Source organism: Venturia canescens, chromosome 5 (genome assembly GCF_019457755.1).
Source record: "Venturia canescens isolate UGA chromosome 5, ASM1945775v1, whole genome shotgun sequence".
In the NCBI taxonomy this organism is placed as follows: domain Eukaryota; kingdom Metazoa; phylum Arthropoda; class Insecta; order Hymenoptera; family Ichneumonidae; genus Venturia; species Venturia canescens.
In genome coordinates, this window is record NC_057425.1 from 294403 (window position 1) to 306670 (window position 12268).

The 12268-nt window shown below is 46.6% G+C and overlaps 1 protein-coding gene across 3 annotated transcripts in view; it reads left to right on the top strand.

The window, feature by feature from the left end:
* Window positions 1–8498: 8498 nt before the first annotated feature.
* ttk (zinc finger and BTB domain-containing protein ttk) overlaps window positions 8499–12268 on the top strand; it is a 43967-nt gene continuing 40197 nt past the window's right edge. For 2 of the 3 annotated variants that reach the window (XM_043420286.1, XM_043420284.1), the window contains exon 1: window positions 8505–8791. The gene's annotated coding sequence lies outside the window, so the exon portion shown is untranslated. Of the gene's footprint in view, window positions 8792–12268 lie in introns of all 3 variants that reach the window. The other variant, XM_043420287.1, reaches the window with a different exon arrangement.

The following is a 12268-nucleotide window of genomic DNA, read 5'->3' on the forward strand; positions in this document are numbered from 1 at the left end:
TTACAACTTCCTCTCGCCCGCCCGATTCCTTTTTTTCGTTCGACCTACAGAGTATCGATGAGCGATCCCAGCAGCACCGTTTAGCGCATATACAAACGCATGCTTTTGTTTTAATCGGCATATTGTGGTGCCACAAGTGCCAAGATCTTTTTGCGGAAGGATTCGTCACGCGCGCGTACGCAGGTCGTTTTAAATCTTCCCACACGTGGTTTTTGTATTCCGCTGCCTTGCTGCTGGGAATATAGGCAGCGCCAATAGAAAGAAATTTCATATATAGCTCTTTATTTGAAAGTTATATATCATCTTTCGCGTACGACGAGCACCCTTCTTATTGCTTGTATATACGAGCACTCGGACAATCGCCCCGCAAGTGGGGAATAAAAGAATCCGCGGTGCTCGAATTAATTATAATAGTGCGAGTAAATATATAGTTGAAGAAATAATATGCGCGTAAGTTTAGGCCTCTCTCGGGGTATAGAGCTTCTTCTCGCACGACTCCGCAGATAAGATTAAAATTTTCCACTTCCATGTTTCCCGTGATCGCGTTCATATATATGCGTATGCGTATAGAACTCAACGCGGTAACCTGCTTTTAATTCGAAAATATTATATTCGTCGGGACAAAAAATATATTATGAAATATCGTGAGGGATCCTCTCGTCAAACGGCGTTTCTTATTTTATTTTTATTTTTTGCTGGGCATACATACGCAACATCAGCAGTTCGTTTTCGATCGAATCTTTTATTTTCATTGATAAGGCGTATTCGACTCCGAGGTCCTTATCTTACAACGCGTATCGTCGCCCCGAATATTATATCGCCGCGCGGCGCGCGCACACATCGAGCGCGGAGCCCGTATACGTATAAGCGCTTATATATAGGTCGAAACGCACGAGCGACGTCGTCACGCGATTGAGCAACGCCAAATCGATCTTACGTTCGTATACGTTCGAATAAATCCTGCTGTCGCACGTGCACGGATTAGAAACGCGCAAGTTTCGATCGCTCAACATTTATTCGGAAAATCCAACGCGGGGAAAAGCGTTAAGAGAGAAAAGGTCCTTGCTTCGTCATATGAGCATATGGCAGCACGCTAAACGTATACTCGTAAGTTGCGAAGGACGAGATCGGAAGAAATGCTGCATTACTCTCTCGGGCGGTTACCGTTACGAGTTACGAGAGTATGTATATAATGATAATCGACCCCGACGGCATCCCGCAGGCGTGCGCATCTGTACGCACGTATATATATATAATATAAAAAGAAGCTTAATCGTAGCCCTTTTAATTAATCTCCCTATATGCGGTGTGCCTGCCATAAAAACGCATTGACCTTTTTCAGATTTTCACGCGCATAGATACCAGCAGCAACCGCCGGAATCCCAAAATGTCTTTACGATCGAGTTTTAAAAGTTCCACCGCGGCGGCGGCGAGCGATATTGATCCAAGTAACAATAGGGAAAATAAAAAAAATGAAAAAATAATGATTGGTGCTAATGCGAAGAACGCGAGGAGGCGAAATACGGTCGATATAAGAAAAAAAAGGCATGAAAATATGATACAAGTTTGGTGAGGTTGTGAGCGCGTGTAACATCCCACCGCACCCGCGTTACCTAATCGCTCGTACGATATGAAACATTTGCGCTGCAAGAGTCACACGCGTTAAGAGGGTGCGCACCGAAAAAACAGCGGGGCACACGGGGCCGCGAAAAGGGTGAGACGGCGGGAGAGCGCTGAAAGAAAAAATAACGATGCGGTGAGGAGAACGAGGAGGCGAGCGCGCGAGCTGGTGTGCGAGAGCGAGCGTGCACAAGTGGGTTTCTCGAGTCTCCGAATGAAAGGATCTCGTTGTACCCCGCGAGTGCACGTATAACGGCGGATATAACCGCGAGAGCGCAATGTCGATTCTTTCTGCTGCGCGCGGGCAAGATCGGACGAGAGAGCGAGAGAGAGAGAGAGAGAGAGAGAGAGAGAGGAAAATTGCCTTACCGAGGCGTGTGTGTTTCGCCTCGTCTCGAATAGGTAGATTCGGCCATAGCCTCTGGACTCTGGGCGGTTCCTCCCTCCCTCGTTAAATCATTTCGAGTCCCGATCGAGATTCCTATTATTTTTCTAATGCACTCTATTTTTTTTTTTTTTTTTTATTTTTTACCTTTTTCATCGCACGGATGAGATTTGGGTCGATACTCCGCGTGCATCAGCAGGATGCGGAAACGACGCTTCGATTTCGATCGAAAGATCAAGCTCGCGAGGTATGCTGATTCAACGAGATTCGAGGATTCGAAAATGAAAAAAAAAGAGCAAAACAGATGGAAAAATAAATGGAGAAAAAAAATAAGTATAGGCTCACAGGCGCGTTACATGGAACGAGTGTGTGATTGTAATTGTGCGCGCGCGTTTGATGGTTGAAAAACATGAGTTGCCCAGCAGCGAGTGTTTCCCAACCCTTTTTCGTTGGGACCGGAGAGAGGAAGAGCATGCAGAGTGGGAGAGAGACCGCCAGTTACGTCACGTTAAAAAAGCTATTTGAGGTCAACACCCCGCGTGCCATACCGACACGTGGACTATACGCCTCTCTTTCTTCTTCTCCCTCCCTCCCCAGCTCTCCCTCTCCTCTCTTTCTCTAATTCTCTTCTCTCGGTGCCCTCGAATCGTCTCGCTCTTTTTCCTTAAGCTGCTGCCTTCGCGCATTCTCTCTCTCTCTCTCTCTCTCTGACCTTCCCTTCTTTTTTTTTATTTTTCTTTCTACATCTTGACTTTAGAATCCTCGCTGAGGCGATTTCTACAATCTTTTCTTATTTTTCTTTGCCCCCTCCTCCGCCCCGCGATCGACTACGCGCGCTCAAACTTTCTACCCTGCGTCATGGAAACGCGTTATTTTTCGATGCCGCCCATTATCTTTCAAGCATTACCCATATGCATGCCCCTCTCCGATTGTCATTTCGCATTCCCGCACCGCTCTCACCTGCTGTCATAACTTAACACTTGTGCCTCTGAAAACTCTTCGTCCTCGTCGTCGTCCCGTTTTTCCGCTTTCTTTTTTCAAGAATCTTTTTGAGCCCCTCGCGATCGGCAACGGTGAATCGCGACGATTGTTCCTTCGTTTTTTCCAACTCAATGCCAACATTGATTTTTGGTATTTCCCACGCCTGAAAGACTAATAAGAAACATTTTTCGACTCTCTTATTAGTGTAACCGTTATATCTATTTGGAAAATGATATAATAAATAACGTATAAGGAATTTTTGAAAATCCCATTCGTCCTTAGACGAATGGGATAGTTGGACTTGATTTAAAAAAATTTTTTTATTCTCTTTGGTGAACAGAGCCAAGTGCCCTAACGACTCCGAAGAATGTTCGGACGATGTGTACCACGCTTCGCACCACACGAATACGCATGTGTATATACGGTGTATAGACTTTCGTGTTCGTCCGCTCTCAAGCTCGTAGTGGGATACGACCTGTTGTGTGCCAAAGTAGTACACGTGCAGTTAGAGTCAGACGACCGAACCAACGTGCGCCACTAGAACCTACCTCGCTTTATTCTCATTTTTTTTTGCAAACCTTCGATGCGTATCGAAATGCTACACGGGGGATAGCCCGTTTCGGAATTTCTTTTGGATCGATTAAATAAATAAAAAAATAAAAATTCGTCGTCGTCGCTCGTGCGACCCTTTCGGTACTACACGTGACAACTTTTCAAACGTTACAACAAAATAAAATTTGCGCACAAAGTGCATTTTTTGTAAACGCGGATATTCTTTCGAATGTATGTTGTTCTCGAAGCTTTGTGTATAACTCGTTCGAGTTATGCATTCGAGCTGATATCGCGGTCGGAGCAAAAGACTCGTCGCACTCTTTCTTTTTTACCCGAAAGATGAAAATTCATAATCGACGCTTGACACAAATCGAGTGTTTCATCCGTCTTGACGATTCGTCCGATTGCGCATTTTTGAATTTTATCTCACAGTTGGATTTCGTGGGAAAAACTTGTGTGAAAGGGAAAGCTCTTCGTTTCTTATTTTAGGTGACTGTACTCGGTCGTTATTAGCGAACGCGCGCGCCAGTTTTAACCTGTTGTTGAGAGTTTACGAAAGAATTCGATAAAGAATATCATTTTAATTTATGCGAATTTATGAGAGAGGAGGGTTCTCGGAGACTTGGGATATTCAAATTCCCTTGGGCCTTTGATTCAAGGTCGAAATATCGTTTTTCACGTTTAAAAAAAAAAAAAAAAAAAAACGTTGACTCGTGCGGGGCGGCGCGATCTCTTCATTTTCACGCCCCGCCGAGGCGACCAAGTTCAATGGAGAAAAAATATCATCATTGAAACGTGCTGCAATGCCCGACGAACGATTAGCAGCCGCAGCACTGGGCTAAAACGTGTCAAGGTAGAATCTACGGATCAGTCGTCGATGAAAATCGTATATGTATCACGAGCGACGACGCGAGTAAAAAACGTATATAGTTAGGTTGCATACGCCGTCGCTTACCAGATTTTTTTTTTTTTTGCGTATAGCGACAGACAAATAACAAAAGGGCTGAGGAAAAATTTATTCGACCAAATGTTAATATTATAGTAGCGTGGCGGAGCCGCAACCAACAAAGATCGAGAGGAAAAAAAAGAGAGGAGACAACTTGCGGAGGCGGACGAAACGCGGCGTGGCATATTATGTATATAGTTTGTTTGGTTCATTTTCCATCCGCTGTTAAGGACAGCGCCGTTCGCGAGGCTCGTACAACTAACTCGAAAAACACGCTGACGCGAGAGAGTGTGCGCGTCCGCTCGTGGACGCATGATTCAAGGAGCTCGTAGTGTCTCGTGCGTCTTTTTCTCTCCTTTACCGATTACCCATAACTCGTAACGGTGTGTGTGTGTGTGTGTGTGTGTGTGTGTGTGTGTTTTTTTTTCATACGGAGGTGCTAAACAAATTGTTTTTAATGTGACGAAATATTTTACGAACAAGGAAATTAATGGTCGCGAGCCTTTATCGGTAAGATATCATACTTTATTATTTATATACGTACCGTTGTATCAACTATTATAATTGCAATGAATTTTCTGAAAGCCGAATTGAGGATGAAGGATAAAAAAATTTTCGTGCGATTCGCGAAGCGACCACGTGAGTTAGAATTTACCACGTGGTTGGATGCATGATATGGCGCGTAAAAATATAATCGAGCGCCCTGTAACGTCTCGTTAAGAATACGTATCGTAAGAGGTTACGCGCGCATGCACGATAAAAAACCGTTTCGAAGAAAAGGAGGAATAAAAACGGAAAAAAAAACAAATGCGGCGATACTCGTTCATGAGAGATGGCTAGGACGCGGACACGCGAGCAGCGCGGAAACGTGTTTGCGACACGTGGACCACGGACGGAGAGAAAGGAGGGGGCGGATAATTGCGCGCGTGTTCTCGCGTCTAAGTTACTGTAATTGGTCCAACTCGCAATCGGTATATTACCGCAATGTGTCTCTCATAAGGACGATCCGTGTGTGCATGGATTTGTATACAATTTAGGTTGAACGTTGACACCTCCTTTTGACGGTCACGCCAGCAGCTTGTCATTCTCATCGTTCAATCAACAATTCATAATTAAGCGATTTCGTGAAACCGAAAAAAATCTTGACCCTCTGAGTATATATCTTTTTTTCCCTCGATAAACAATTAATTTGTTTTATTTTTTCTCCATGTTAATTTAATACTCAACAGTGCGCGTGTATGTAAAAATCCGTAGAAAAGTATTTAAGCTGGCTAATAGACGGGAACGATTTTGCCTCTCAAAGATATATGCGCTGATATAAATATTCGTATTACAGTCTATATATACGCGGACGTTTGTTACGAATTCTGAAAAGGATAATAAGAGAGAAATACGCGAAGAGTGATCTCATCCCCAAATCTTGTTCTCGCTAAGAGGTCGAAGCGAAAAAAGATTCTCGACTCGGTGCGAGTTCCCTCCATCCCTCCGAAGATTCGTGCCACCTTGGCCCCTCGATTCCTCTCGTCCTTCGGGGCGGTCAACGAGAAACGAGACTCCCCTCAACCCCGCGCTGCTTCGTCGCTCTCTTTTTATTCTTTCTCTCCCTTCGCCCCGGCCGTGCACAGCCGGAATTTCCCTTTCTCCCTCGTCCTCTTCTCCAGCTCGAAACTCTGCTGCTGCTGCTGCTGCTGCTGCTGCTGCTGCTGCTGCTGCTGCTGCTGCTGCTGCTAGAGTGCGCGCGCGCCTCACTTTTCAAACAAATACATTATTACGAAAAAAACATTTTGTAATAGCCTTATTATTACAGGTGCGCGTTAAATACTGGGCCAGTATATTGAAAAAAACGTGAGCTTCAAGGATGTCGGTTTAAGAGATAAGAATCGAATTAGAGAGTCAAGTTTTTGAGTGTTCGTTCTCGAAAGCGAGACGGGGGGGACGGAGGGTGTACGCGCCGATGCTTTCGCTCTGGTGTATCGAAGGTGGAAGAAGCCAAAGAGAAAGGACGATAGTGGGATGGAGGGCGGCGAGGGGTTGGGGAGGAAAAAGAGACGGCAATAATAATCACGGGAAAAAAGAGTGGGGGAAGCCCGAGCCGCCGGCCGAGACGAACGAAACGAGTGACGACGCGGGCTATTTATATATATATGTGCATGTATACGCGCGGGAATGAAAAGAGGAGAAGGGTGAGTTCCTGGCGCGCGAGAGGCATCGAGGGGGCGGAAAGAGGGGCGGCGGGCAGGCAGCAGCAGCATCAGGTAAAGCAGGGGAGAATGTATGTGTGCGAGCGTGTGTTGCCAGCGTGAGAACAAAGAGGCGAAAATAAATGGCGTTGCATGGGTTAATTTCTTTTTTTGCTATTTTATCTCGTCCTGGTTTTCTTCACGAGGGTGTACCGAATCTCCCCTTCGTCCCGGCAACCTCGAGCATCTCAACCTTGGCAAAATCCCCTCTCGCAAAAGCCCAGCGCGCCTACCCTTTCTTCGACGCAAACGACGATTCAACAAATTTTTAATCGCCCTCGCACCGAAAAATCGTTTTGTTTTTTCGTTCTAGGACTCTGTATCGTGGTATATCAAGTTTTTTTCAATAACGTGTATTTGCAACAGACAGATCGCAGAGAATTTTGGTGTCCGTGGATTTATTATGATATAATTATATATACTCCTTTTTTATTTTCCGTCGAATGTCGTTGTGCGGAGGTTCGAGAAAAAATGATTGATTCATCGATCCTAACAATAGAGTATATTTAAAAGATGTTTCGGAATAAAATGAAGTTGGAAGAAAAGAGGGTGGTATTTTTGGTAGGTGGGACCCGAAAAACTCATAATTCCCCGGGCAATCGAGTCTCTCGCGAACGCGCGTGTTTACGAAAAAGTCCGTGTGCTATCGCGAACGGTGGTTTATTTCCTCGCGGGTTGAACGAGGGCGGCACGAAGGAGAGAGAAAGAGCGAACGAGGACGCGGACATGCGAGCGATAGAGAGAGAAAAAGTCAGGGCTGTCCGGCCGCGCTCTCGCGCCTCCGTTCTCTCCCTGTTGGGTGTCTAGCTCTCCGTGAAGCGGTGAACGGACCTCCGAACGGAAGTCTCCGACTACTCTATGAGAGCGACGAAGCGGGAGTCACGCAGTGCCAGCAGGGCTGAGCGCGAGTGAGAGAGAGTGAGAAGAGAAGAGAAAAAGATGGTAACGGTCGCGGGCGTAGGCGAGATTCGCGTGTTTGGCCGCATGGTGGCGCGTCAAGTCGAAATTATTATTTCCCCGCTGCTACACAGTCATGGTGGAGAAGAGGTAGGCGAGACACGGAGAGAACAAAACGAGAAAGATAAATTCAGAGTCAAAGGCTCCCATTCTCAGTTACTCCCCCCTCCGTTGTACGAAAAAAAGCAGCGCGCACTCAAATATTTAAGTAGACGAGGCTTAGAACGGATAGCCGAGTTTACGCGACGTCTGGACTCGGCATATATACTCGAATCCCGAATCTCATTTTCAGCTTCCCCTGAAGAGAGCGAGACCAAAGTCCATTTTTTTTCGCTCTATCCTTCGGACATTTTATCGTTCGTATGTTCCATCTCCGTCGTTGCGCGCCCCCGATCCTTGTAGCAGTCTCGGCTATGCGCGATCGTCCGTCTCTCTCATTCGCTCACCGCGACATGGCGTGTCCTAAGCACTACTTCTGCCTACTTCTGCCCTCGACTACCACCACCACCACCACCACCACCACCACCACCACCACCAAACAGCGCCACCAACTCCCCCGTCTTTCTCTCTCTCTCTCTCTCTCTCACTCGCGAGCTCTTATCTCTTTTTTTTCTTCTCGTCGTTTCGTCCCCTCTATCTCTCTGTCTTTCCTTCGCACCATTGCTTTGTCTCTCTTCCTCTCTCTCTCTCTCTCTCTCCCACCAGGAGATACGTTCTATGCTTTTCGAGCCGCAAAACTCCCCCCGAGCGCCGCGCGGCGCGCTGCGCTCGCGTCCCGTGGTGTGCGAGTTCTGCTGCCTTCTCGCAGCTCCCAGTGTGTCCAACCCCCCCGTGTACGCGCGTCGTTCAATTCGTCGCCGTCGCGCGGTCCTCTCCGTCGCCGCCGTCGTCGTCCTTGTCGTTGTGTCGTCGCTGTCGTCGTCATCATCGTCGTCGTCGTCGTCGTCGTCGTCGTCGTCGTCGTCGTCGTGGATAAAATTCTGCGCTCGTACGACTCGAATTAAAAAAAAAAAAAAAAGAAGAATAAAAAGACAAGTAGGAGAGAAAGAGAAACATAGACAGTGCGAGGAGGAGAGAAGGAGAGAACGATCGAGGGAGGGAGACGCAAAGGTAAGTGATCGGTTGGACACGTCTTTCTCATCTAAATCCTTTTTTATTTCTTTTTTATTCCTTTTATTTTTTACCAGTTTCAATCTTTTTATATCAGTATTTTTTTCTTTACATTTTTTTTTATTTCCATCAATATTGTTTTTCATACCCGTCGAACCCGTTACTCGCGATATTACATCGCTTCGTTTTATTTCCTCTCTTTTTACACACGCACTCACACGCGCGAACATAAATACAAAGTTATTCGTCGCCGGAGAATCGTCAAGTGTTCCGCGTTCGTAAATTCATCGTGTGCGACAATTTTTGCAACCCCGTATACGTGTACGTACGTATATATATATCTCTCTGCATATCTACAGTGGTACCAATTTTATCATCTGTTTTTTTTTCCTGTGCACGGTGTTGCTGATTTTTTATTTTCTACCCCGCGAGTGGATTCGAAAACAATAATCAGTGTACGCGACGAGATACGTGTTTCGTGTTTTGGTGTTACGAAGATTTTTATTTGTTTTTATCACTTACGTTTTCGTTTCTGTGCCGCCCAGTCCGTGATTGTGTTCTACGGCCAATTCGCCCGTGTGCGCGGGTGCTGGAAACAGTGAAGTCTCGTGAAGTTACCGTCAAGTGACTCTACTCGACATTTTCTTTTGTTTTTTTTTGTCTCGTTCAATTTTATATCATTGACGTTTCTGACGATTTTTCTTGTTTTTTTTCTTTTTTTTTCTTCAAAGCATCATACCCATTTCCAGCAATTGTTAAATATTTACCTCGTAAAACAATGAAAAGAGATTGTAAACATTTTTTTTTTTTCTTAAAAAATCCTCATGCATATGCGCTATGTGCACTGTGAATTAACGCGAAGGGAAAGGAAGATTTGGGTGTCATCGGTCTCCGAGACGAAAGGCGGGCGTTGCCGATCTCAAAATACGTGTGTCCTGGGGGCTCTCGCTCTTTTTCTCTGTCTCCCTCTATACACGAACAAGCGCCAACCAACGAGAAGTGCATCCAAGTAGAAGCTTCGTTTTTTATTGTGCTTTCCACACTTCCTCATTCGCCTTTCGTACATAAATAAATGAACGTCGTGTTTTAAAACCCGCTCTTCGGTAAATATAATAAGTGATGTGTAAAACAGTGCATCAACTAGTAGAAACGAGCATGAAAAAATGCTGGAAAATGTCATTTAGTTCGGTGGAGCAGCAGAAAAGTTGATAGAGTTTAATCGCGAGGTTTGAAAATTGTCGAGAACGTTGGTTGTTAGAAAGCAAGAGAACGAGTGAGAGGGCGGAAGAGGGAAAGACGATAGAACAGAGTAGGGTCGTTGCCATCGGAAGCGTGCTACCCCGCTCACGCGCTATACACAATGTGAGCGATATAGTACACAGAATCGTTTCTCGACTGCTCAACGTCGTCGTCGTCGTCGTCGGCGTCGTCGTCGGCGGCGGCGGCGGCGGTGGTTCTTCTCTGCCGTTGTGTGTATTCGTCGACGGAATCGATATTACCCGAAGTGCCCGCCAACTTTTTTACATACGTGTGCAGCGTGTGTCGACGCTACGACAGTATACGAACGAAAGGGATAGAGGAGAAAACGACACAAGGGATTATGAGCGAATAAGAAGAAACTAATAGAATCGAATATGATATGTGAATGTTTATGTACATATATACATGTTAATCTATGAACTGCAGTTGACCACGTGTAGAGGCTCTCTCTCTTTCTCTCTCATTCTGTACTTGATATATTCCTCCTCCAGGCGCGCTCCTCGATATACGACTTGTCTCGCTCTTCAAACTGTTGGACCTCGCTCTCTCGCTATTTGTGTTTATATACGCGCGTGCGCGCGCACACAGTTGTGTCTCGGTATATACAGATGAGAATTGGCTCTGCTCAGTTGGTTCGGTTGAAAATAATCGCGGGGGTCCCAGGCAGGCGCCTCGAATACATTTCTCCTTCTCTCGTACGTTTCTTCGTGTTTCCGCGTTCACGCTTCGAGAGACGGACCGAGAGAGAACGAGAGAAGCGAGCGTTCACAAAGGTGCATTGCAATTTCTAGCCTCTTCGCGTTAAATCGCCCACTTCATTTATCTTTAATAGAAGCACGCTACGATATAATAGTATGCACGTAGATTATGCGTATGCATACCGGTTTATCGGTGTAAGTTTACAGAGATATGCAGCTTGATTCAGTAATATAATTAATTGTATTAAAAAACAATAAACGACAATGTTGATTGTTAGTTAAATATTAAGCAGGAAATATATTTTCACGTGGTAGGAATTGAGAAAACAAGTGATGTGTACCGATGTACGAATGTGTAGTAGTAGTAGTAGTAGTAGTAGTCGTCGTCGTCGTCGTCGTCGTCGTCGGGCATTCATAGATATATTTATACCGTGTACGCGGAGCGTTTCCTTCGCGATACCCTCTGAGAACGGGGATAAACCCTCGAGTTTCTTATCGCACGAACAACCGTTATATAGATTTTTTCTCTCTTCCTTTTTTTCCATTCTATCGGAAGGGAAGAGAAGAAAAAAAGGATGGAGAGAATCATCACCTCTTTCGTCATGCGAGTGCTTCGTTCGAAGAATTTTCGCTGTTGCTGCTGCTGGTGGAGGAGAGGACGTCGGTTGGTTTCCTCGACGTGGCTTATCGCGAGCGCGCGGGTTGTAGCGCACACCGTGTCTCTCTCCCTCGCGTATTCTCTGTCGTTTTTGCTTACCCGGCCTCGAGCTCGCCGCGTGCCAGTACGTGGATTTTGTGCCGGGCCCTCTCCGTGTGCCTTTGAGAGAGGGTTGCGTAAATATTCGTCTCTCTATCCTTTTCCTGCTTCGTTCCCCTTGAATCTTCTACGTCCCTCGCGCGTTGCCTCTTCTCCTCACCGCACCCCGTCCCGTCCCGCCCCGCCCCACCTCTCCTCACCTGACCTCACCTCACCTCACCTCTCTATCCCGCGCCAACCCTGCCTCTACCCTCGTATTTCTCTCTTCCATTCTCGCCCCTCTCCCCGCTCGTCGCCCCACTGCTCGGGCTTTTCCTCTATCCTTTCCGTGCCGCCCCCACCGCGCCATCCCTAGACTCTACCCCGTACTCCCCAGCTCGCTCGAGGCTTCTCCCTCTCCTTTCGGCCATTCGGAACCGCTTCGTGCTGTAAGCTTCGTCGCGTGCGTACGGAAAGTATACACACAATCACAGCTATCGTCGTCCGTACGCTGTAGTACCGTGCGCCGCGCTTACCGCCTCAGCGACGTTTTGCCGTGTGGTGGTGTGCCGCCGCTGCCGTTGCGGATCATCCATAGGCGTCGAGAAGCCACAACCCCCTCCCCCTCCCCCTCCCTCTCGCTCCTACCGCTCTCCTCTTCTTTTCTCTCGCTCACTCCTGTAACGATATATAAAACTCAGGGCTGGGATGACCCTCGTGGTGTATATTACCATCCTTTACCAACGACCAACGAGAGACTTTCCTCCGGGCGAATATTCGAAA